The 24,555-nt window shown below is 45.2% G+C and overlaps 1 protein-coding gene across 2 annotated transcripts in view; it reads left to right on the plus strand.

Annotated features, from left to right (window-relative positions):
• Nucleotides 1–6,900: 6,900 nt before the first annotated feature.
• SLC39A14 (solute carrier family 39 member 14) overlaps nucleotides 6,901–24,555 on the plus strand; it is a 47,078-nt gene continuing 29,423 nt past the window's right edge. For both annotated transcript variants that reach the window (XM_080796793.1, XM_080796794.1), the window contains exon 1: nucleotides 6,901–7,069. The gene's annotated coding sequence lies outside the window, so the exon portion shown is untranslated. The remainder of the gene's footprint in view (nucleotides 7,070–24,555) is intronic.

Raw genomic sequence — 24,555 nt, forward strand, 5'->3', positions numbered from 1 at the left:
CCGCTCTCACACACACACTCACTCTCTTGGAAATAAATTTAAAGTCTTTTTTTTTTTTTTTTTAAGATTTTATTTATTTATTTGGCAGAGAGAGAGAGATCACAAGCAGAGAGGCAGGCAGAGACAGAAAGGGAAGCAGGCTCCCCACCGAGCAGAGAGCCCGATGTGGGGCTTGATCCCAGGACCCTGAGATCATGACCTGAGCCGAAGGCAGAGGCTTTAACCCACTGAGCCACCCAGGTGCCCCAAATCTTTTTTTTTTTTTTAAGATTTTACTTATTTATGTGAGAGAGTGAAGAAGCTTGAGTAGTGGAGGAGTAGAGGGAGAGGGAGAAGCAGACTCCTCAATGAGCAGGGACCCCAATGCAGGGCTCCATCCCAGGACCCTGGGATCATGACCTGACCTGAAGGCAGATGCTTAATTGATTGATCTACTCAGGCGCCCCTAAATACATAAAATCTTAAAAAGAAAAACCCCAAAAACAAAAACACAAATATGTGGAAGTTAAATAACACACTACTACACAATGAATGGGTCAACCAAGAAATCAAAGAGGAGATTAAAAAATGCTTGGAGAGATGATGAAAATGATAACACAGTAATCTAAAATCTTTAGGATACAGTGAAAGCTATTCTAAGATGGAAGATTATAACAATACAGGCCTTTCCTAAGAAACAAGAAAAATTCAAACAACATAACTTTATACCTAAATAACTAGGAAAAAAAAACCCATAAAAGGAAGGAAATAAGAAAGATTAGAGCAGAAATAAATAGAAACTAAAAAGGAAAAGAAAAAGATCAGTGAAACCAGAATCTTTCTTTGAAAATACCAACAAAATTGATAAACCTTTAGCCAGACTCATCAAAATCTAAACCTACCATATCATCTGGCAATCACATTCCTTGGTATTTGCTCAAATGTGTTGAAGACTTCCGTCCACACAAAACCCTGCATGCAGATGTTTGCAGATGTTTATAGCAGCTTTATTCATAATTGCTAAACCTTGGAAGCAACCAACATGTCCTTCAGTAGGTGAATGCATAAATAAAATGTGGTGCATCCAGATAATGGAATATTATTTAAAAAAAAAAAAACCTATCAAGCCGCAAAAAGACACGGAGAAAACTCAAAAAAAAATTTTTTTTTAAAGATTTTGTTTATTTGACACAGAGAGGGAACACAAGCAGGGGGAGTGGGAGAGGGAGAAGCAGGCTTCCCTTCTCCCAATGTGGGGCTCAATCCCAGGACCCTGGGATCATGGCCTGAGCTGAAGGCAAATGCTTAAGAACTGAGCCACCAAGGCACCCCTTAAATGCTTATTACCAAGTGAAAAGCCGATCTGAAAAGGCTACATGCTGTATGATTCCAACTATATGACATTCTGGAAAAGGCAAAACTTAAGGAAACTGAAAAAATTGGGTTGGGGAGAAGGAGGGATGAATAGGCGGAGCACAGAGGATTTCTAGGGTAAGGAAACTGTTCTGTATGATACTGTAATGGTGGATACATGTCCTGTATTCGTCTAAACTATAGAATGAAAAACACTAAGCATCAATCCTGATGTAAACTATGGACTTCGGGTGACTATGATGTGTCAATGTGGGTTCGACAATTGTGACACGGGAGCCATTTCTGGTGGGAGATGGTGGTGGTAGGGGAAACTGTGTGTCATGGGAAATCTCTACTTTCCACTCAGTTTTACTCACCAGTCTGAGCAAAACTGCTCTGAAATATATGTTTTTAAGTGAGTAAACTAGGGACATGTCTGGCAACGTGTCAGACTGAATTGACCATACTGACAAATGCTGGTCAAAATAGGAAAAAACAAGGGAGGGAAGGAAGAAGGAAAGAAAATACAGAGGTACAAGAAAGAAAGGGAAACCAGAGAGGTAATAGTTGATGATGACAAACACAGCTCCCAGGGTTAGGGACAAAAGTGCAGGGGCAAGAGCACTGAGGATTTCATTCTAGTTAAGGATGGAAGATGCCTGTGAGGTGCTGGATTACAAAAGTAGAGTGCCCCCCCCCCCCGACAAAGAGAGCTGGATCCTGAAGGAGACCCTGCCAACCATCCTGGGGTGGCAACAAGGAACTTTGGGGGTAAAAAGGCATTCATGAGAAAGCCCAAAGCCTGGGCCACATGCAAGTAAACGTAGTCTGAATTTATATTACTGGCATGTGGAAGAACCGTAAGCTGAAACATCACCATGAAGATTGGCTCAGACTGGTGAGAGAAACAAGTGCAGTCAATGGGAGGGCAGCACGGAGAGGTACAAATGGGAACTATGTAAGAAATGAGACAGGAGAGAATGAGAAGCTCCAGTATTTGTCTAATAGGAGCTCCTGCAGGTTAAAGGGGAAAGAATGGGAAAATATGAAAGATATAAAGGTGGAATTTTCCAGAATTAGAGACAAATATCAACCCTCTTCCTGAAGAACCTGAAGCTAAAGAAAAGCACATTCACTTCTAAGTGTAATGTAAAACTGTAGAACCCCCAAAGACAGAATCTTAGCAACGATTAGAGGTGAAAGCTGACAAAGAAAGGTCAAACTAATAGGTCACTTGTCATCAGTCACAACAACTGCTTAATACAAAGGAATAGTAACTTAAAAATGCACCGTCAACTTGGAATTCTGTCTCCAGGTAAACATTCATTCAAAGGCAAGGACAAAAATAATGGTATTTTCTAATAAAGATCAGAGCAGAAATTAATGAAAGAAATGAAGTGAAAATAGATGAATAATATATAAATAATGAAAATGATATGAATAATGAAATAATGAAAAAATAATATGAATAATGAAAATAAAGAAAATAGAAAAATAAGAGTTGGTTATTTAAAAAGGTTAACAAAATGGGCAACCCTTTAGCCAAGGGGGAAAAAAAGACTCAAATTACAAAAATCAGGAATGAAAGAAAGGATTACTGACCTGACAGAAATAAAAGGATTATAAAGGGAATACTATAAACAGAATTAGAGACAAATATCAATGCTCTATATGCTAAGAAACTAAGTTATCTTAGATGAAATGGGCAAATTCCTATATTTGCTACTCAATCAGGTGTTATTTTTTACCAATTGTCTTTTTTGTCTGCCCAAACCATTAGATGAGGCGCCTGGGTGGCTCAGTCGTTAAGCGCCTACCTTCAGTTCAGGTGATGATCCCAGGGTCCTGGGATCCCATCCCGCACTCTCTGCCTGCTGCTCCCCCTGCTTGTGTTCTGTGTGTGTGTGTTTGTGTATGTATCAGATAAATAAAATCTTTTAAAAAAACATTATATGATAACAGAAGTGACTGAAGCTGAAGGCATTCTAACTCTTTTGGCTAACAGAGCGTGAGGTGCTGGTCCTCTGACATGATTCATGTTTCCTCTGATCCTCTTAAATTCATTAAACCATGCCAAACATGGAAAACTCATTTTCCCCTTGGAAGTATCTTAGAAACCTGGTCATTGATTTCTCTCTTCAGTGTCTTTCAACTGACCTGAGGGCTGGGGATCCAAAAGAGGATCTTTGCCCCACCTGCTGATCAAGTTGCCTACCTTGTCAACACAAACCATAGAGGGGTGTTTGGTTTTCTGAGTCCCCAGTCCCACCCTATACATACTCAGGCCTGGGGTCTCATTTCTCTGCCTTTTTTTCCCAAGGCTGTTCCATTCACTTCAGCTATGGGCAATCTGCATATCTTTTGGCTGGTAGTTGTGGTAACTTGTCAGAAAGAAATAGTCATGAAAATGTCTGGGTTTTGTGCTTAGTACCCTTAAATATCATCCAACATGGAACTTCTAGTGAGCTGGCCTATTCATTCATCCAACAAATACTGAGAATCTTTTACATGCAAGATGTAATGTTAGGGGATGCAGGTATATACAGAAATCTTTGGTAATCAAGATAGTTTAAGGTCTAATAAGGAGGTGAGAAAGTAATTTTTTTAAAAGATTTTAAAAATTTATTTGACAGAGAGCACAAGCAGGGTGAGTGGCAGGCAGAGGGAGAAGGAGAAGCAGGCTTCCCTCTGAGTATGAGGCCATGTGGGTCTGGATCCCAGGACCCTGGGATCATGACCTGAGCTGAAGACAGATGCTTAACCAACTGAGCCACTTGGGTACCCCAAAATGAAATAATTTTTAAGGGGAAAATGCAAGTACTATAAACCGTATGAAAGTGTTTTAATTCAGGACCCAATAATGGGTCCTGAAATAAATTTAGTGGGCTTCTTACCACTTTTTAAAAGATTGAAAGAGAATATAAAATATCAATACATTGTCTGTACTAATGAAATTTTTAAAAACTTGTTTGCTGTATTATTTATACTCGAGTTGTTATTTATAGTGGAGTGTAAAATATATATTTTTTTACGATTTTATTTATTTATTTGACAGTGGGAGAGGGAACACAAGCAGGGGGAGGGGCAGAGGGAAAGGGAGAAGCAGGCTCCCTGCTGAGCAAGGAGCCCAATGTGGGGCTTATCCTAGGACCCTGGCATCATGCCCACAGCCAAAGGCAGATGCTTAAGGACTGAGCCACCCAGGCACCCCTGTAAAATATTTTTTAATGTGGGTTACAATCAAGAAAGTTTGAAAGGGTAGATCAAATGTGCTACAGACGAATCAAGAAGCTTGGGGCGCCTGGGTGGCTCAGTGGGTTAAAGCTTCTGCCTTTGGCTCAGGTCAGGATCCCAGGGTCTTGGGATGGAGTCCCACATCGGGCTCGCTGTTCAGCAGGGAGCCTGCTTCCCTTCCTCCCTCTCTGCCTGCCTCTCTGCCTAATTGTGATCTCTGTCAAATAAATAAAATCTTTAAAAAAAAAAAAAAAGACTCAAGAAGCTTTCTGAAGTGGCTTTGAAGAGTTAGGATTTTAACAAGTGGAAATAAGAAGAGGGCTAATAAGGGCTAATAAGAAGAAGGGCATATTATGTAAAAAGAGATATAGAATTGGGGACCCAAACATGGCACTACACATAAAAAATTGAGTACTAATAGGCAACAAGGAGAGACTTAGGGTTCATCTACAGAATTTTCTGTGGGGGTGGATAAGGAGAGTTAAAACCTTTTGATTTTAAGCTGTGTTAATAATTAATTGTATTCCCCTAATGGATTACTGATAGCTTATCAGCTTTACTGGACTTTGGCAACTCTACCTTTCGTCTGGTTGCAAACAAGTGAAGTGCTGCCATAGGCCCTGTGGTGGGGTGTCTTGCCCTGCCTGCCCTCCTGTCTCTCTGAAAGGAGCCTGTTCCCCTGGGTGCAGTACTGACATCTTGCTGGAAAAGTCATGGTATTGTTTTTGGACCTCAGGTTTAAGAAGAGATTAACACCCCTGTGCAATATGCATTTAAGGGCTTAATACTTTTCAGAGCTGTATGTGTTAGAAGTATGCTTATTTTGTTTAATCTCTGGGTGAGTTTCTCATTCCTTTCCCAGTACTTTAAGGAAAGGAAGGAGTGGTATAGGTTGGATCATTTCTGACAGCCCATTGGAGATGGGATTGAGTCCCAGTGGATGACATAATGTCTGAAAAATAGTACGAGTTTAACCAAGAAAGACAAATATAAAGGGTTATTACAAAGATGAGGGGGCTCTCAGGGAAATTCTGCAAGATACCATTACTTTGAAATCACTGGGAAAATGAGAGGAATATCATCCCACCCCTTACCCAGCTGGAGCACTGTAATTGCAGTATGAGGATAATTGAACTTTAGAAAAACCCAGGGCCCAGCTAGTCTCTTCCAGAGTGGCATAAACACTCTGGCTTGCTCTGGCTTTGTTTCAATTCTTTCCTTTCCCGTCACTACCCAGTACTTTGGAACAAGCTGTCATTGAGCCCCGGATTCTTCCCGCAGCGTGCTCCAGAGATTGCTTTCCTTTTATCGTTAGCACCGACTGCCAGCAGGAGGCTTCCTCTCTCCCAAACTCTGCAGAGTGGGATATGGTCCCCCTTCCCTGAGCAAATTCACAGACACCCTAAGTGCCAGTGAGGCATCAGTCATTGAGGTAAAACTGGGACATGGGTACTAACTGGCTGCAGTTCTGCTTCAAGACCTTTCTTTTGGGTCCCCTAGACCCAGGTGGCAGCTGGTTTAGCTGTAGAGGAAATAATCATGATGTCCAGCAGAACAGAACAATGGGAGTTTAATGGGTGGCTTATTTTCTCAAGAAATTAGCATTTCCGAGGCCTGATATCCATCTCAATAGGACTATCCCACACCGGAAGAGACTCCTAGCACACGCCGCACCCCAAATTAACATTTCTCCCAGTTTGGGATTAAGAAATGTAGCGCCTTTAGAGAGCCTGATTATTTGGGGGGTGCGATGCGACATGCATGGTTTATTTGCAACTCGAGCTGGAAATTTTTGTTTTTATTTTTGTTCTTTTGGCTGCTTAAAATATGCAGAAGAAACATTGTGTATGAGTGCGTCCCCTTCTAGGGTACATTCCAGAACTGAGCTGGGGGTGAGAAGGTTTTTACATCAATCAAAAGTTAAAATATATACATACATATCGGGTGAGTAGCAGTCTTACTGCTAAGGGATGGAGGCCAGGTTGTAAGAGCTTCCCACGTTAAGAGGGAAAGGTCTTAATGGGAGTTTCCAGGGGAAGGAGGAGTCTACGGGGCCTCAGTGAATGAAGAATGGGATTCGCGTAAGGGCTAGAAGACGAAGCTGCTGCGGCTAGGATCCCGGCGAGCTGGGTCTCAGCCTGGGGCGGCAGGGCGCCAGCGCTGGGCCGGGCCTAGCGGGCGGCCAGCCGGCTGACAGCTCGCGCACGTCGCCCTACGGCCCGCGGGGGTCCCACGTGGCAGGCCCTGGGGAGAGCAGGGTGGGGCGAGGGCGAGGTTGAGGCCGGGGGCGGGGCCAAGGCCCGGGGGTGGGCCCGGCCGCTGACGCGCAGGCTTATAGCGGGGCATGCGCAACGGTGGCGGGGACGGACGCAGGCAGCGGGGCTTGGGCACGCGGGCTCCCTCCGCGGACGCACCGACTGAGGTACCGCTGGCGCTGCGGGCCGCCTGAGGGCCTGGCTTGTGAGGTTGCGCGGAGCACAGGTGGCGTCCGCCGGAGCTTCAGGTGAGGGCGGAGGGCGTGCGTGCGTGCGGGACCGCGCAGTGCTGAGGAGTGGGGCATCGCGCGGAGAAGCGGCGCGCCTCCAAGTCTCGGGGTCACCGGGTGGGGGCGGGGGCCCGGCGGCGCGGAGGACTGCGAGCTCGGCTCCGGATTCCGAAGCCTCGGGCTAGACCAGGGAGGCGCCCCGGGGCACCCGCACATGCTCCCGGACGCTGGATGGAGGGGACACCTGGCCGCGGTGTCACGATGGGGGTTCCTTGGTGGCAGCTGCTCTCCTTTCGGCAGGAGATCGAGGGATGTGGGAGCCAGAGAAGGGTGTTCGTAACGTGGGTAGCCGCACTAAAAGCCCAAAGGGCTTCCTGGAGCCCACAGATAGGAGAAAAAGCAGATGGGCAAATCTGGTGGGCAGCTCCGATGGGACACTCGTCTCTGGACCTTGCTTTCTGGGAACTGTGTCCCCCAGCCCATCCCACCCCGGCCGCATCGCCAACCAGCAGAAGGAAAATGACCCAAATCTTCCGGATGACTAGTACCGAGAGCTGGAGGGACTGTGTGAAACCCTGACCTGGCTTACCCCGTGGGCATTTTTTTTTTTTTAGCTATTTTTGGTCCTGCCGACCAAGTTGGGCGATCTGGCTCAGACTGCCCTCTCTTGGTGGGTTAGGGCAATGGGACAAAATAGCCGTCCAAGCGCTTTCACCATGTGATTCTGAGATTCAGTTAAAGCCAAGAAAATTTTCTCGACTCGGAGTTGTGGCTTCAGTTGTGAGATCTAGTGTCTGGGGGTCCAATAGGACGGTGTGGGCATAATTTGATGAGGGCAGAACGCTCACCTGGGGCTTAAGGAATGGTGGGGGCAGGAGCTACTTTGAACCTTTGAATCCTTTTCTTCCTGGAGCCACCCTGGATTTGGTTTTGACTTCAGAATCACTCTTCCCTAGGAACCACAGGCACGTGGTAGGCTACTGGGAAGTGGTGGTGGTAACGTGTACTGTGTACTGGCCTGGTTATCTGGTCCCTGTCCCAGCTCTGCTCTTAACTTGCCCTGTGACCTTGGGAAGGGGTCAGTGCTAGGGTCAGAATAGATCTCTTATCTACAGCATCTGTGATTAATCCTTAACTCTTGAAACAAGAGCCATAAAAAGTGAGAGGAACTTGTGAAGCAAGAGAGAGGATGTCCAAAATTGTGACTTTTAGAAGCTGTAATTAAAAACTGCATATTCCATTTCTTGTTGGAGGCCTAGAGGTGGGCTTTTCCTAAGTTGTGTGGTAGCCCGGAGATAGACTAGTGATACTCTTTCTGCCTTTGGTTTGCAGGTGTGACTAAAGGGCATCAAACAGAATTAATGGCCTTGTCATTTAGGCAAGAAGAATAAGAACTGTAGGCTCTATCACTCTCTGAGTAGTCCTCGTCGCTCTAGTACGTCAATACACAGGGCCTAGCCTGTGCTCAGCTCTGCAGTGGCCACTGCCAGGTGCAAGGAGGGGATGAGGCCTGGCTCCTGCAGACTCCTGATGAGGAGAGAACATCCAGACAGGAATAAAGTAGCCACACAAGAGAGGCCACGCTGTTGTGTTCAGTTAAGTTAGGAGAAGACAGCACTCTACTAGAGATGGTGCGAGGTGGTAGGAGATTCTGGGCTTTTGAGCCAGATCAATCTGCCCAAATCCTGGCCCCATTACTCTCCAGCAGGGTGGTTTCGTAACCTCTGTGGGCCTGTTCTCCCTACTGTGAAGCACGTTGTGATTGTTCCTGGAACATGGCAGAGGTCTCAGCAGCAGCAGCATCTCTGTGGGATGGGGTGTATTATTTAGGGGTTCTAGAAACTAGGTAGGTTGGGTTGTGGGAGTGGTATGAGTGCAGACTTGGGCCTGATTCATCTCCTCCTTGGGAACATGGATGCAATTTCCCTGCCTCTGGGCAGGCTGCTTTTCTGTGCCCTTCCAGGGATCGCTCCACAGAATCACTGGACATAGGGAAAAGAGGGGTTCCCCCCCACCTTTAGTTTTGGGAGCTGTTGTGATTTCTTTAGGTAGCAGAAGTACCCCTTTACTGGGCTGATAATAGGCTGGAAGGACTAACATTGTGTGTAGGGGCTTGCAGGTATATATCAGTCACTGGACTGGTTCTATTTTCAAACCTCTCCCACAGTCTTCCTTTTTCCTTACCTGCTTATATCCCACTCAGTTCCGGGAGGAACCTGAAATCATGTCCAGTATTCACAGGATCTTGGGATCTAAGTAGTAATGCTGTGAATAGAGTGTACATGTCTGAGAATTGGGACCCCTTCTCTCCACTGTGTTAAAATAATTCAGCCCGTTTGTGTGAAAGAAGTAATGCTTAGGCATCTTGCAGAACTAAAGACAGCAGGATGTTGAACTGCAGGGATTTTGAGAATCTTTCAGTCTAGGCTCTTTGTTTTACAACTGAAGAAACTAGATCTGGAGAGGTTAATGTGTCACATTAACCAAGTCACTTTGCTTGCTAGTGACCATGAGGCTTGATGGCGAAGACCATCCAGGGTTCTGTTTTTATTTGTAAATGTGATGAAATTGGTAATTCTCCTTGAAAATGTGAAGAGGAAGGAGCCAGTTATCCCCTATGCCTACTTAGGGGGAAGAAAGTCCCTTTACTTGTGGGGATAAAAGTTTCTTCTGCAGGAGTCCTTTTTTTTTTTTTTTTTTTTTTTTTTGGTAAGGTTTTATTTATTTATTTGACAGAGACACAGTGGGAGGGGGAACACAAGCAGGGGGATGTGGGAGAGGGAGAGGCAGGCTTCCTTGCCCAGCAGGGAGCCCGATGTGGGACTTCATCCCAGGACCCTGGCATCATGACCTGAGCTGAAGGCAGACACCTAATGATTGAGTCACCCAGGCGCCCCATTGCAGGAGTCTTCTACTTCTCTTTCCAGAATACTTTGAGACATGTGGGAGTAGGGACTGGATGTGGAAGGGTCATACTGCTGGGGCCCCAGCCAGGACTGGCTAGATGTCTACAGTGGGACTTGTCTGACCTGGAGGCTGGTGGTTTGGCAGAATGCCAGCAGATAAGGAGTTCAGAGTCTGCTGCCAGCCAGGGGCCTCATGCCCTCCCGGGAGCCAGCAGGACAGCCTTGCTACAAGGTCTCTGAGACCCAGCTGCCTTGTCCCCACCCTTGCTATGGTCATTGAGCCTTTCAGAGGCAGAATACACTCTGGGAGGCCCACAAAGCGGGAGGGAGAGTGGCCATAGAATCAGCCTGGAGAGAGCCTGGCATGCCCAGCAGTGGGAAACAGTATTCCCTGCCGTGGAAACTTCAAGATCTGACTGCGTTCTCAGGCCTAACCACCTTACACCAGTATCTGGCCCAGGAGAATGTTGGGAGTTTGATGGAATGAGAAGGTGACAGTCCCGAATTTGTTACCATTGGATCCCTAGGAGCTCTTAGGCAAGGCACTTGGTGTTAGTAGTTAATAAAAAGTCAGTTTAAAGTAGAGAGTTTTAAAACAATCCATGTTCTAAACAATTCATTTTACTTTAAAAACATATGCACGTATTTTTTTACTCACCAAAATTGATTTAGGGCTGAGGCCTTTTCTTTGAGTTTCTGGGTGCTCTGATTAAGCTTGCAAATTCTATATAAAAATCATACCTATACATACCACCTGCAGTTTTCTCACATTTCGTTTTATTCCTTTTTTTTTCTTAAGAAGATTTTATTTATTTATTTGACAGAGAGAGAAATCACAAGCAGAGAGTCAGGCGGGGGGGGGGGCGCGGGGGGTGGAAACAGGCTCCCTGCTGAGCAGAGAGCCCAATTCGGGGCTCAATCCCAGGACCCTGAGATCATGACACGAGCTGAAGGCAGTGGCTTAACCCACTGAGCCACCCAGGTGCCCCTCGTTTTATTACTTTTAAAGATTGTATTTATTTATTTGAGAGACCGAGCAAGTGGTTGCAGGAGCAGGGGGGAGGGGCAGAAGGAGAGAGGGAGAAGCAGGCTCCCTGCTGAGCAGGGGCGATCATGACCCGAGCGGAAGACACACGCTTAACCAACTGAGCCACCTAGGTGCCCTGACATTTCCTTTTATTTTATTAATTTTTTCCCCCGCTAGGCTTTATTCACATAGTTGAAAAATCAAAAGGTTAAAAACAATGTATACATTCACACACACACTTGGTATTCAGTGCAACACCGTACCCCGCCCCCCCCATCTTTTTTACAGATGGTTCAGGTTAGCACTTTAGACGTGTTGTTTAGCCCCTGGATGTTTTCACCTGGCAACTGTGTTGGATCTTTCCATATGAGCACGTACAACACCTGGGTCATTCTTTATTGTAGCCACACAATATTCAGGATATGGAAGTACGGTGATACTTTAACCAATGTACGTAAGTCATCTCTCTCTGTCCCCTGAACTATGTTGTTTCCATTATTTTGTCTATTCTGTTATTACCTGCAACGCTGCAATGAATAACCTTGTACAAATGGCTTTTCCTACATGTGTAATTACGACTAGAAGAAATTCTCAGAAGGGGGATTCTGGGTAAAAGGCCATACACATCTGTTCATTAGTTTTTCTTAAAGAATTTAAAAGACGTTTGCCTATCAGCCCACATGTAGAAACCTACTTTTTTTTTTTTTTTTGAGATTTTATGTTTTTGAGGGAGAGGGAGAAGCAGGCTCCCCGCTGAGTAGGGAGCCCAGTACGGGGCTGGATCTCAGGACCTTGATACCATAACCTGAGCTGAAATCAGATGCTTAAGTGACTGAGCCACCCAGGTGCCCCTTTTTTTCCCCTCATTTGTAACATGTCTTTCTAGATGAGCAGTTCTCAGACTTTTTGATCCTAGGATTCTTTAATATTGTCTTTTGTTTATGTGCCAAGTCTTTTGATATTTGCTGTGTTAAAAATTAAAACAGATTTGGGTCACCTGGGTGGCTCAGTCAGTTAAGCGTCCAGTTCTTATTTTCAGCTAGGGTCTTGATCTCAGCGTTGTAAGATTGAGCTCCGTGTTGTGCTCTGAGCTTGGTGTGGAGCCTGTTTGGGATTCTCTCTCTCCCTCTCCCCTTACTTCCCCCCAGATTAAAACATTTAAAAATAATAAATACAAGATCATTACAGTTAACATAAAAAGCATATTTTTATGTAATTACCTGTTTTCCAAGAGTAAAAAAATGGAGAACAGGATGGCATTGTTTTTACATCTTTGCAGATCTACAGAATTTCAAAATAATGATTTATTAGATGATGAGATAGCAGAGATTGTAATAGGTATAATGTAAGTTTGCTGGTAAAGACTCAATTGAAGTCTTGAGAACAAACTGAGTTAATCTCTGAACACACATATACCCTAAACTTCTGCCATAGAAATCTTTCAAAACTAAGACTTCTGTATTCACCACACTTCATGTAGCCTCTGAAAAATAAGAGTGAAAGGCTTTTAACATCTTAATATTATAATGAAAGTCGTTTTTAACTGATAGACCCCCCAAAATGGTCTCAATGACCCCACGTATCCTCTAAGACCAGAATTTCAGAATTACTGTTCTGGAGCACTGAATTTTCATAGAAACCAAACCTTTTTCTTTCTGCACCTACATTTCAGTTACTGTTTAATTAAATTATAACCACAAAACCAAACAGAACTAGTGTAAAAAGGTTTGGGCATACGCACAGCAGACTTGCCAAATGTGACCTTCGCTGGTGAGAGCAGAAAGGTAATTTGCTGGAGGATGTACTGGGGCAGGGCAAACCCGTGGAGCTTAGCTGAGAGCGTCCGCCCTGTGAAGACAGGTAAACCTTGTCTCTGGTCTGAAGATGCTTGCAAAGTCCTTGCAGAGATGCACTGACGACATGTGGAAGGTTATGTGCTGTCTTGTGGGTTTAAGCTACAGTTGAGTGAAGCAGGTGAGATACTTAAGCAGACTGGAAGAAGGTGAAGTGCTTAGGGCAGGAGTGGTCGGGGAAGGCTTCCTGGAGGTGAAATTAAGCCAAATTTTGAAAGCTATGAAGAAAGAAAAGCTGGAAGAGGGGTCCTGGCGAGGAGGCACAAAGATGGATGATCCTGGGGCAGGGGTGATCAACATAGGCCATAGGTTGGTAGTGATAGAGGGAAGGGCTGGTGACAGGCATGCCTGGAAATTTAGGTTGGACCCAGGGCTTTTGAAGGGCTCTGGGGTCTGAGGTACTGATACTCACTTTGGGAACCCTTAACTGTTTCCATGTCAAATACTTAACAGCTCTCTTTCAGCAGCCCTCTGTCTTGGGGTCCAGCCTGCTCTTATCTAGAATAACAACTCTGTGGCCCCAAATCTAGATCTTCCGCACCAGTCCACTTAAACTGCCACCTCCTGCCTCCTCTTAGCCCTCAGAGGCAGGGAACACCTTTCTATCCCATCTTAACACGGACCTCTCTACCTTAAAAGCCTCTTCCAGAAACTTTGATTAATCATACTCCACAGCATCCCCAAACAACTGTTTGGTATTTTTGAAAAATTTTTATTATTTTATTTTTCATTTTAAAGATTTTGTTTATTCATTTGAGACACACACAGCACAAGCAGGGGGAGAGGGAGAAGCAGACTCCCCAGCTGAGCAGGGAACCCGACATGGGGCTCGATCCTAGCACCTGGAGATCACAACCTGAGCTGGGGGCAGCTAGCTCTTCAACCAACTGAGCCACCCAGGTGCCCCTGAAAATTTTGTTTTTTTTCTGATTGTCAAAAGTAACACATACTTATTGTAAAGAAGAGAATAAAGAAGTATTGGAGAGAAAGACTGTAATCCTGTGGCCCTGAGGCAGCCTCCGTTCACAAAATACCTGTTCCCTTGTATCCCCCACTGTACGTTGGCATCAAAATTTCTCCTGAAGCATTTAGTCTGCCTTTTGGCTCGAAAAATATCTCAGGCAGCCATTTCCTTTTAAACTTTTTATTTTGAGCTAATTTTAGACTTAAGGAAAAGTTGCAAAAAAATACAGCAGAGTTCCTTCATATCCCTCACCCTGTAGTACAATTATCAAGAAGAGGAAATCAGCATTGGCAAATATTATTTAACCAAACTGCAGGCCTTCTTGAAATGTGGCCAGTGTTTCGCTAATGCCTTTTTTCTGTTCCAGGATCCCATGTTGCGTTTAGTCGTTACGTCTTCTCAGTCTCCTCTAGTATCTGACAGTTCCTTGTCTTTCCTTCTTAGAATGGGGTCATGCATTTTGGGTGAGAATATCACAAAAATGATATTGCATCCTTTCAGAGCATCCTATCAAGGCACTCAGGATGTCAGTATGTCTTACTACTACTGGTGATGTGTTCTTTCACTTGGTCCAGCTGGTGTCTGCTAAACTTCAAACACTGGAAAAATTACTGTTTCTCCCATGGTGAATCCTTTTATGCCTCAAATCACTTTGGCCAGGAAGAGCCTGTCTCTTTCCAGTGCTGACCTGATTAGTTCTGGTCACGTAAAGTAATTTCTCTATCTTAAGGTCAACGAATTTGGTCAGCTAACACCAGCAAAATCCCTTCTGCCAGATAATGTAACATAGTAGCAGGAGTGATACCTCATATTTACAGGTCCTACCCACAAGCAAGGGCAAAGGTCATGGGGGGGTCATCTTAGAATTCTGCCAGCCATAGCAAGAGAACCCCAGATAAAAACAATTAGGCATTAATTCCAGCACTGAAGCATTTGCTTCCCATGGCTGCTTTAGCAAATTTATCACAAATCAGGTAGCTTGAAACAGCAGCAATGTGTCCTCTCACAGTTCTGGAGGCTGAATTTTGAAATCAAGGTGTCAGCAGTACTCTGCTCCCTCCAAAGGCTCTAGGGGAGAATCCTTCCTTGCCTCTAACAGCTTCTCTTGGCTCCAGGTGTTCTTTGGCTCATTCCAATCTCTACCTCCATCTTCAAATATCCTTCTCTGTGCCCCTTTGTCCAAATCTCCTTCTCCTTTATCTTGTAGAGATACCAGTCATTAGGATCCACCCTAAATACAGGATGATTTCATCTCAAGATCCTTAACTAATTATATCTGCAAAGATCCTATTTCCAAATAAAGTCACATTCTGAAGTTTTGGGTAGACATGGATTTGGGGGGATGTTTTTCAACCCACTACACTCAGGATGGGGGGAAATGTCCTGTATGGACTGTAATTCACAGAGCTGCAAAAGAAAAGGGAGGCTTCTTTTTAGACCTAAGACAGAATTCAGGCTTTGCTGTCGAGGCCAGGGCCCAGTCTCAGCCTGCCTGCTCCCCTCATTTGACCCAGATCTGAGAACCAAGCAGAAATTTGAAAGCTGGCCTCTGAGGTCCTTCATGCTTGGGATCCAGACCAGCAACTTTGCCGTAACAACAACGTGCGAGTGTTCATGGAGCTCTCACTGAGCACTAGTTTCCCTGTAGGATGGGCAGGGCAGAGTTGGTGGGAACCATTTGGTAGGGAGAGGGGTGATCTGACTTCAGAGAGTTTAGATAAATCACAGAATGTTAATAGCTAGTCCTGTCTAGTACAGAGGTCCTGAAATGTCAGACCAGTGCCCCAGACTACAGTCCAGTTGATCTCTCAGACCTAGATGTACAGTTAGATACCTGGATCTCATCGAAGAAGCCCTGATCCAGGAGAACTGAGGTGAGGCCCTGCTCACTTTAAGATTTTAAAATAAAACTTAAGATTTTATTTATTTAGGAACCAGGCACAAATGTAGTGCAGCCCAGGGTAGATGAGGACTGCAGTCCACCTCCAGATTCTTGAAGGGGAGGAAAAAGCCTTCTCACTTGGTCATCATTAAGCCTTTCCCCTTTCTCAACTGGAGTCTAAAATTAACTTTCTTCTTAAAGTAATACATGTTCATTGTAAAAAATGCAGATGAATAAAAAGGTAACAGATGTAAGCATTAAATCCATCATCAGAAGATAACAATTATGCGTTTTTAGTCTTTGAATGAATACAGCTTAAGGAAAGATGGTCTGCTGTGTCTACAGTTTTATAGGCTCTTTTTATTTTTTTCCACTTCCCATATCATGAACATTTTTCCATGTTAATCTTCCCCCAAATAACTAATATTTATTGAACAGTTACTGTGTGTTGGCACTGTATTTATATTCAGTATCTCATTTACCTGCTCTTAAGTAGGGACCGTTAGTAGGCTTTGTTTTTCTGTACAAGGACTGCGAGTCTCCTTGACCCAAGCCTTTAAGCTAGTAAAAGCAGACTAGGATTTGCACTGAGGTCTCTCTCACCAAGAGCCAAAGCGCCTAATCTCTGTGCTCAAATATGTCTTGTTACATGGATTGCCTTACTCTAGCAGTTCCAGTGTATTGTACATTTATTTATTTATTTATTTATTTATTTATTTTAGGGATTTTTTTTTTAAAGATTTTTTATGTTTATTTGAGAGAGCGTATGAGCACGTGTGAGCATGAATGGAGGGAGGGCCAAAGAGGAGGGAGAGAGAATCTTGAGCAGACTCTGCGCTGAGCATGGAGCCCAAAGCGGGGCTCAGTCCCATGACCCTGAGGTCATGACCTGAGCTGAAACCGAGAATCAGATGTTCAGCTGACTGAGCCACCGAGGCACCCCTGAGATTTTATTTCTTTTACTTTTTTATTTTTTCAAGATTTTATTTATTTGACAGACAGAGATCACCAGTAGGCAAAGAGGCAGGCAGAGAGAGAGGGGGAAGCAGGCTCCCTGCTGAGCAGAGAGCCCAATGCAGGGCTTGATCTCAGGACCCCAAGATCATGACCTGAGCCAAAGGCAGAGGCTTAATCCACTGAGCCATCCAGGCACCCCTAAGATTTTGTTTTTAAGCAATCTTTACACCCAGTGTGGGGCTCAGACTTACAGAACCCTGAGATCGAGAGTTGCTTGCTCTTCCCACTGAGATGGCCAAGCACCGCATGGTGCATTTAGATGGCTTGAGACTTTTTACCATTACGCTTTGAGGGTAAGGATTTTTGTTCATTTTGTTTATTGCTGTATTCCCTATGCCCAAAACAGTCAGTACTCAATAGATTGAAATCAACATGATTTCCATAGGATGAATTCCAAAAGGGAAGTATTGGGATTTGACAAGAGGACTTAAGTTTTTTCTGAAAGAATAAATGTACAAAAATCACCAAAAACAATTTAAAGAAGAAAGTAGTGAAGTTAGACTTGATTTACCAGGGGGGGGGAAATGGTGACATTGGTACAGGATAGGTGAATAGAACAAAATAGAAACATCCAAAACCAGACCTCAGTATGTGTAGGAATTTAGCAAATAATGGTATTTCTGACTAGTTGTGGTCTGATTTTGATCAAGTATTCTTAGCCTCAGTATCCTCATCTATAAAATGAAGATGATGTAATTTTGTGGTGCTTTTATTTTAATGTTTCCAAAATAGGGAGTTGTCTTATTGATGTGTGCTTTTCATGGAATCTTTTCCTTCTCCAAAAAGGTGTCATTGATACTTTTACAATTATAGCGAAGTCCTGTAGACTTAATCAAAATGGAGGTTGTTGAGAAGATCAAACAAGGATGAAAATAAGTTGCTTAACTGTGGTGCCTAGCAGACAACAATAAATCTGAGCAATTCTTACTGTAAAATTAAGGAAGAAAGGATCGTGGATGAGTTACAGGGGTGTTTAGTGCAAATGACAGAGTCCGACCAATGCTGCTTTGGGAAATGACTTGTAAAGCATGTGGCAGTTAGCTGTGTGAGGCCCATACTCCTGCTCGGTGATGCTTGTAGGGTCCCAGGCTCTCCTTAGTGTGTCTCTCTGCTCTGCCATCCTTTGCAGGTAGGACTTTTGTCTTGTAGTTGTTACTTGCCAGCTTATACCTCTGAGCAGGAAGGAGAGGAAGTAGATGGCACCCACATCTTATTAGCTAGAGTAGCCACCTGTGCAGAGGATATATTTGAATTTACCTCCGTTCCTTACCTTTTATAGACTCTGCACTTGAAGTTTATAAAGAAAATAGACATTATTAACAATATTGGGATAATTGAGTATCTTTTTAAAAGTTAGATTCTCTTTCTTACACTGTGTCAGATCAAATTCTAGATGAGAGGGCTCCTGGGTGGCTCAGTCCCTTAAGAGTCTGCCTTCGGCTCAGGTCCTGATCCCAGAGTCCTGGGATCAAGCCCTGAGTCAGACTCCTTGCTTTGCTGGGAGCCTGCTTCTCCTTCTCCCTCTGCCACTCCTGCTTGTGCTCTCTTGCTCGCTCTGTCAAATAAATAGATAAAATCTTTAAAAAAAAAATTCTAGATGAGAGATTTAAAATTTTTAAATGCAAGAAAATAAAGATTATATATTTCTATAATTTATGAGTGGGAAAGGATTTTCCAAGCGTGCTACTTAAAGCAGTAATCTTAAAGGAAATGTGTGATATATTTACTTTGCGTTCTTTAAAAAATTTGTCAGTTATACCTATTAACAAGATTAGGAGGCAAATGATTAATTAGGAAGGTATTTGTAACATATGACAAGAGGTTAATATTTTTACCATACAATGAGCTCCTACATATACCAATAAGAACAAAGATGAATGAATCTCAGCAAAAATGGGCAAAGGAGAGTAATAGTTTATGAAGGAAGAAATATAAATGTCAGTAAACCTGAAAATATGTTTAGCCACACTGAGAATCTGAGAAATGCAAATTAAAAGAATTGAAAGAATGATTTTTAACCTATTTGGTGAAGATGAAATACTATTTTAATAGTCAACGTTGGTGAGAATCCTGAAACAGGCCTTCTTTATTTTTTTAAGAGCATGCACACGTGAGTGGGGGAGGGGCAGAGAGGGAGACTGTCAGGCAGGCTCCACACCCAGCTCGGCTCAGAACTGACAGGAGCCTCATTCCATCTCACAGCGCTGAGATCACTACCTGAACTGAAATCAAGAGTTGGACACACAGTCAACCGAGTCACCCAGGCTTCCTGAAGCAGGCATTCTTTTTTTTTTTTTTTTTTTTTTAAGATTTTATTTATTTGACAGAGAGATCACAAGTAGGCAGAGAGAAAGGGGGAAGCAGGCTCCCTGCTGAGCAGAGAGCCTGATGCGGGGCCTGATCCCAGGACCTCAAGATGATGACCTGAACCAAAGGCTGGGGCTTAACGCACTGAGCCACCCAGGCACCCCTGAAGCAGGCATTCTTATACACAGATAGTCCGAGTATTAAATTAGTTAAACCTTCAAAAGGGTGATTTAGCAAATTGTGGAGTAAACTCAGGTTTTATTTCTAATGGATTTTTTTTTTAAGATTTTATTTATTTATTTGAGAGAGAGCAGGAGCAGGGTCCGGGGGGAGTGGCAGAGGGAGAGGGAGAAACTGGCTCCCCACTGAGCAGGGAGCTGGATGCAGGGCTCGATTTCAGGACACAGGGATCCTGAAGGCAGATGCTTGACCGACTGAGCCACCCAGGTGCCCCAGTTTTGTTTTGTTTTTTTTAAGATTTATTATTTATTTTTGAGAGAGGGCTGCAGAGGGAGAGGGAGAGAATCTCAAGCAGACTCCCCGATGAGCTCGGAGCCCGACCACATGGGGCTTGATCTCACAACCCTGAGATCATGACCTGAGCCTCAGCCAAGACAGACAGTCAGACCTTTAACCCACTGAGCCACCCAGGTGCCCCTGGAGTAAGTTCTTAGTAACTGTTTGTTGACTGCCACTATGGGGACAGGACTGACCCCCAGGCAACTTGCTCCTCTCTATCTCACTGGTCCTTTCCTTCTGCAGAGATCCCCCTGATCCTTTAGGGCCTCTCTTGAGTGTCCTGCTGCCGGGTGGAGATTGAGGGAGGAGGCAGCCCACTCTCTTGAAAGGCCTTTCCCACTACCATCTCCCTGGCCCCAGGATTGCTGAGCTGCCCTCCCAAAGGGAAAATGAGGAGGGCAGACCCAACAGCTGTTTTTTTTTTTTTTTCCTTACTTTTTTACTGGAAGCCTAAAAGTTTGGTTTGTAGGGGAAAGGAGTGGGATATGTGTGTGTCCTGCTAGTCAAGAAAGCCCTGTAAATCATGGGGAGCAAGCTGAACTGTTGGACTACTGTCGTCCTTTCCTGGAAACTGGAGGGCTCCCAGCCAGCCCCACAGACTCTCATTTTCTTAGAGCACAGAGTACGTGAGGCTTGGGGCAAGGTGGAGCCATGTTGGCCTGGGAAAGCTGGCCCTCTTTTTCCTCTGGGAGATGAGCCAGAGCTGTAAGGCCCTGAAATCCCTTCCTGCCTCTTTCTTTCTCTCCCATGCCCACAGATGGCATGTCCTGTACTCAGCCATCCCAGCCCAGGTGACATTGATTGGCGTGTGTATATTTCAGTGCTGACCATTTTTTTCTCTGATGTTGGAGATGTTCCATTTGAGAGGCCAGGCAGATTCTCAGGATACCAGGTCCCCAGTTAGTTTCCAGGAGCTGCAAGCCACGACAGTTCTCATCACCTTTCCCAGAAAGGTGCAAAAAGTACAAAGTCACCCACGCCCCCAGACTCGGGCCACTAGCCAAAGTGGCCTCTGGTGCAACCTGACCAGCCCTAGGAACAGAGATTGTGTCCCATTTCCTGCTCTTCCCTCCTCAGCCACCGCCCCCCGCATCCAGCAGACACTGTGTGGGGATGCCTCCCACAGCAAGAGGCCTTGACAATGGGCGAACAGAGGTGTGTGCACAGTTCTGCTGGCCAGATTATGCCTGTGACCTTGACTATTCTCTCACCACTCCCACTTGGCAGCCACTCACAAAGCCCCTCCCCCTGCATTTCAGGATGTGTGCAGTTGGCACGTTGAGAGGTTATATGCAACTAGGCCGAGACTCAGAGTTTCCATGAGCAGCTGAGAAATTGTAGAAACAGCCTGTACTTGTGGGCTTTGCTTTCCTTTTCTCCCCTGCCATGGGGGGAAAGTTCACATGGTATTTTCAGCGGGATTATCAGGTGGTTGCCCATCCTCAGCACATTTGTCTTCTTCGGGATTGCTGGGAAGGGAGGCTGCCTGCCTGCGCCTGCTTCCCTCCCACCACCTTGCTCTTGGACCCCCTGCTGTGGTTTAGGTTTCTCATTAGTTTCTCTGACTGGTGTTCTGTATTCCAGCTCCAGACAACCTTCTGGCTCCGCGGGGAGAGGAGCTACAGGAGAGGAGATCTAGCCCCTAAGGTTGCCAGCGGTTCAGCTGTGCATAGGGACCAAAGAACAACACAATTCTGAACTGCCTGGCACTGTGACAATGGGTGGTGGGAAATTAACACTTCCATTCATTTTTTAAAGATTTTTTTTTTTTTTTAAAATTGAGAGCACTTATATGCAGAGGGAGAGGGAGAGGCATACTCCCTGCTGAGCAGGGAGCCTAACCACGTGGGGCTTGATCTTAGGACCCTGAGATCATGACCTAAGCCAAAGGCAGGCACTTAACCCACTAAGCCACCCAGGCACCCTCCGAGAACTATTTTATTTTATTTATTTTTAAAAAAAAATTTATTTATTTATTTGAGAGAGAAAGGGGGAGGGGCAGAGGGAGAAGCGGACTTCGCATTGAGCAGGAAGCCCCATGTGGGGCTCCATCCCAGGACTCTAGGATCACAACCTGAGCCAAAGACAGACACTTGTAGTGACATACACTGAGAAGAAAATAAAACAGTGTGTTGGGATTCTGAATGCCTGGAAGTGAGCTTACCACCCGCATGAACCACGTAGGCATCCATACCTTTGTAGAGGTGACATTTGAACTGAGACCTATGAAGATCTAGGGGGAAGGCACTATAAACAGAGGGAACAGCAGGTGCAAAGGCCCTGAGGTCAGAATGCACATGATATGTTAAAGGGACAGAAAGAAGGCCAGAGTGGTTGGATCCTAGTGAGTGAGAGGGCTCAAAAATGTCAGTGCAGTTGGCAAGGGCCAGATGACAGTGAGTTTTAGGCCAGGGAAGGGAGTCTAGTTTTTATTCCACTTGTACTGGAAAACCATCAGAGGATTTAAAACAAAGATCGTGCTGTGATCAGATTTGTACTTCCAAAGGATGACTTCTTTCATTGAGCTGTACACTTAAGATTTGGCACTTTACATGCGTGTATGTTATACTTTAAAAAGAGAGAAAGGACTGACAATATGGGGGTAGGTGCCCAGTGGAATCTGGAAGGCTGGTTAAGAGGTTTCATTTCATTTCAGCATCTCCTCCACTCACATTCCCTATGCCTCATCAGCTTTATGAGAAAACCGGACAGGTTCTTGTCCTCAGGGAGTTTACAGTGCAGTATCTTCAGATTTAGACCATCCTTCCCAACCTTCCTGGAGAAGAGGTCTGGAAGAATGAGTGGCATTCACAAGGCAGTTGTTTGTAACATCTTAGAATGTATACACTTAGTGTTAATGTCACTATGGTTGATTCACTCTTGTATACTATTCCGTTGTGAGAATTGGTTCGTTTATTCATCCACTCCTGCTAATGGGTTTTTGGGGTTGCCTCCATGATTTTTATTATGGTGAGTAGTGCTCCCCCAGAATTATTCTTTTGCTCTCTCTGTTTGGAGTGGAAAGTCACCCAAACTACAGCACGTCTGAGTAGCAAGCTAAAATCAGAAACCCTTTCCAGGTGGTAATCCAGTTGCCCCTCATGGTTGGGGTTAGGGTTGGCCAGAGAGGGGGTAAGCCTTTAAGTCTGGTCAGAATGTTGATCCCTTTTTAATAGGCAAGCAGTTTATAGGAGCTAGGGAAGTGGAAATACACGCATAAGTAGTTTTGTTGTTAGGGAAGTCACTTCTGCAGCTGAAGTCCGGACTGCTGCGGACCCACAGCCTTGAGGGTGTTTTAACCTGGAAATGGAAACTTTGCCTGTGTGGTTTTTTCGTTGGTCCTGGTCTGTATCTTGAGTGTGAGAGGACCCAGAAACCTGGTTGTCTTTGCTCTGGAATCCATCTGTGTGCTCTTGACAGCCTCTCTAGAGCTCTGGCAAAGAAAGGACAATTTGGAGGGCAAGGGGTCAGGTCCTCATGCTCTCCCTTCACCCCTTTATAGAGGGGCCTTCGGGAAGACACTCATTTGCTCCTGCCCTTGATCCTGCAGCTGAAAGTGGGGCATCTTCAGCGAGGTCTGTCCCAGTCATTCTGTGATCTCTAGAAAAGGCGGGGGTATATCTGAGTCCGTATGTATATATGTGTTCATGCAGCAAGTACTTACTAGGTTCTACCGGCCTAGGACTGTTACGAAGCAACCTGGGAAGACAGTTGAAAGTACTAGAACTGGCCTGGCCTTCTAATACAGTGTATAGTTGAGACGGGAGGGGTGGGAGCCCGAGGAAGGTGCTTCCCTGTGTGGTGGGACCGGTGCTAGGCAGGATTTGGGGTGGGTCAGAGATGGGGCTTTGCCTGCCCCCCGCTTTTCTCCCTTTTTTCCCCCCCTTCTTCCCCCCTTCACATCCAGGCCCTTCATACCTTGCGGAGAGAGTGCTTGAAACACATCCAGACTTTCTGGCAGGCATTTCTAACAGATGTTAATCAGACTTCTAGCCTGTGGGTTGCAGAGACAGGAGGTGCAGGGGTGAAGTGGGGTGTGGGCGGAGCATTCTGGGTAGAATCCAGGGCCCAGGCCAGAGAGTAAAGGCGGGGGATGGTAGAAGCGATGGGGTCTAGTTGCCCGAACTCTTAACTACAAGCAGGACTGACTTGCTGTTGGGTGGAAGAGAGTGCTGGAAAGGTAGCATTTTATCAGGAGGTAGGATGGTGTGGTTCAGGGGAGTGGGGGGGAGGGAAAGGAGTATGTAAGCAGATACAGCATGAAACTGTGGGTGACACTGCATTCTCTTCGGGATTTGTAGGAAGAGGGTTGCTCTGGTCACATGGCGAGGCCCACAGTGAGGAAGCAGGATGTGGGGAAAGCCTTTTGCCTCAGTAATCAGATGGTGACTGCCAGTAACCTTGGGTCAGTGGTGAGCCACGTGGGCAGTTTGGACAGTGGGAGGGAAAATGGGAGGAATTATGATTCAGTAGTGTAATTACTTAGTGTCCCTCCCTTTCCTGTTACTTTCCCCAATTTGGAAATATGGGCTTTTTCTTTCTTTTCCCCTAGAATCTTCTTTGTCATGAGAATTGGGCTCATTTATGGCTCTGCTGAAAATCAGTCATGGTGCTGGCTGCTGAGAAATCTAAGACCCCAGATGGAGCCTTTGCCTTTCCGCTGGGGCGGAAAGTCGCTCACATGCAGGAGCAGCGGCTGGGCAAGAAGGGGTTGCCCTCTTTGGTGAAGAAATCTGGAAATCTGACAAAAGCTCTGGATTTTCCCCTGAGAACAGTGGTCCTCAGACTTTAGGATGCATTGCAATCACTTAAAGGGTGTCCTAAAACGGATCTCTGGGCCACCCCAGATCTTTTGAGTCCTCAGGTTAGGGTGCCACTGAGAATTTGCACTTCCAAGTGCCCAGGTGATACTGCTGCTGCTGGTTCAGGGACCACACTTTGGGAACAACTTTTCTAGAAAAACTACCACACAGTCCGCATCTCTGCTATAGAGATCGGCATGGCATGGTCACAGTCTTTGGGGGAGGAG

Source organism: Martes martes, assembly GCF_963455335.1.
Source record: "Martes martes genome assembly, chromosome: 2".
Taxonomy (NCBI): Eukaryota; Metazoa; Chordata; class Mammalia; order Carnivora; family Mustelidae; genus Martes; species Martes martes.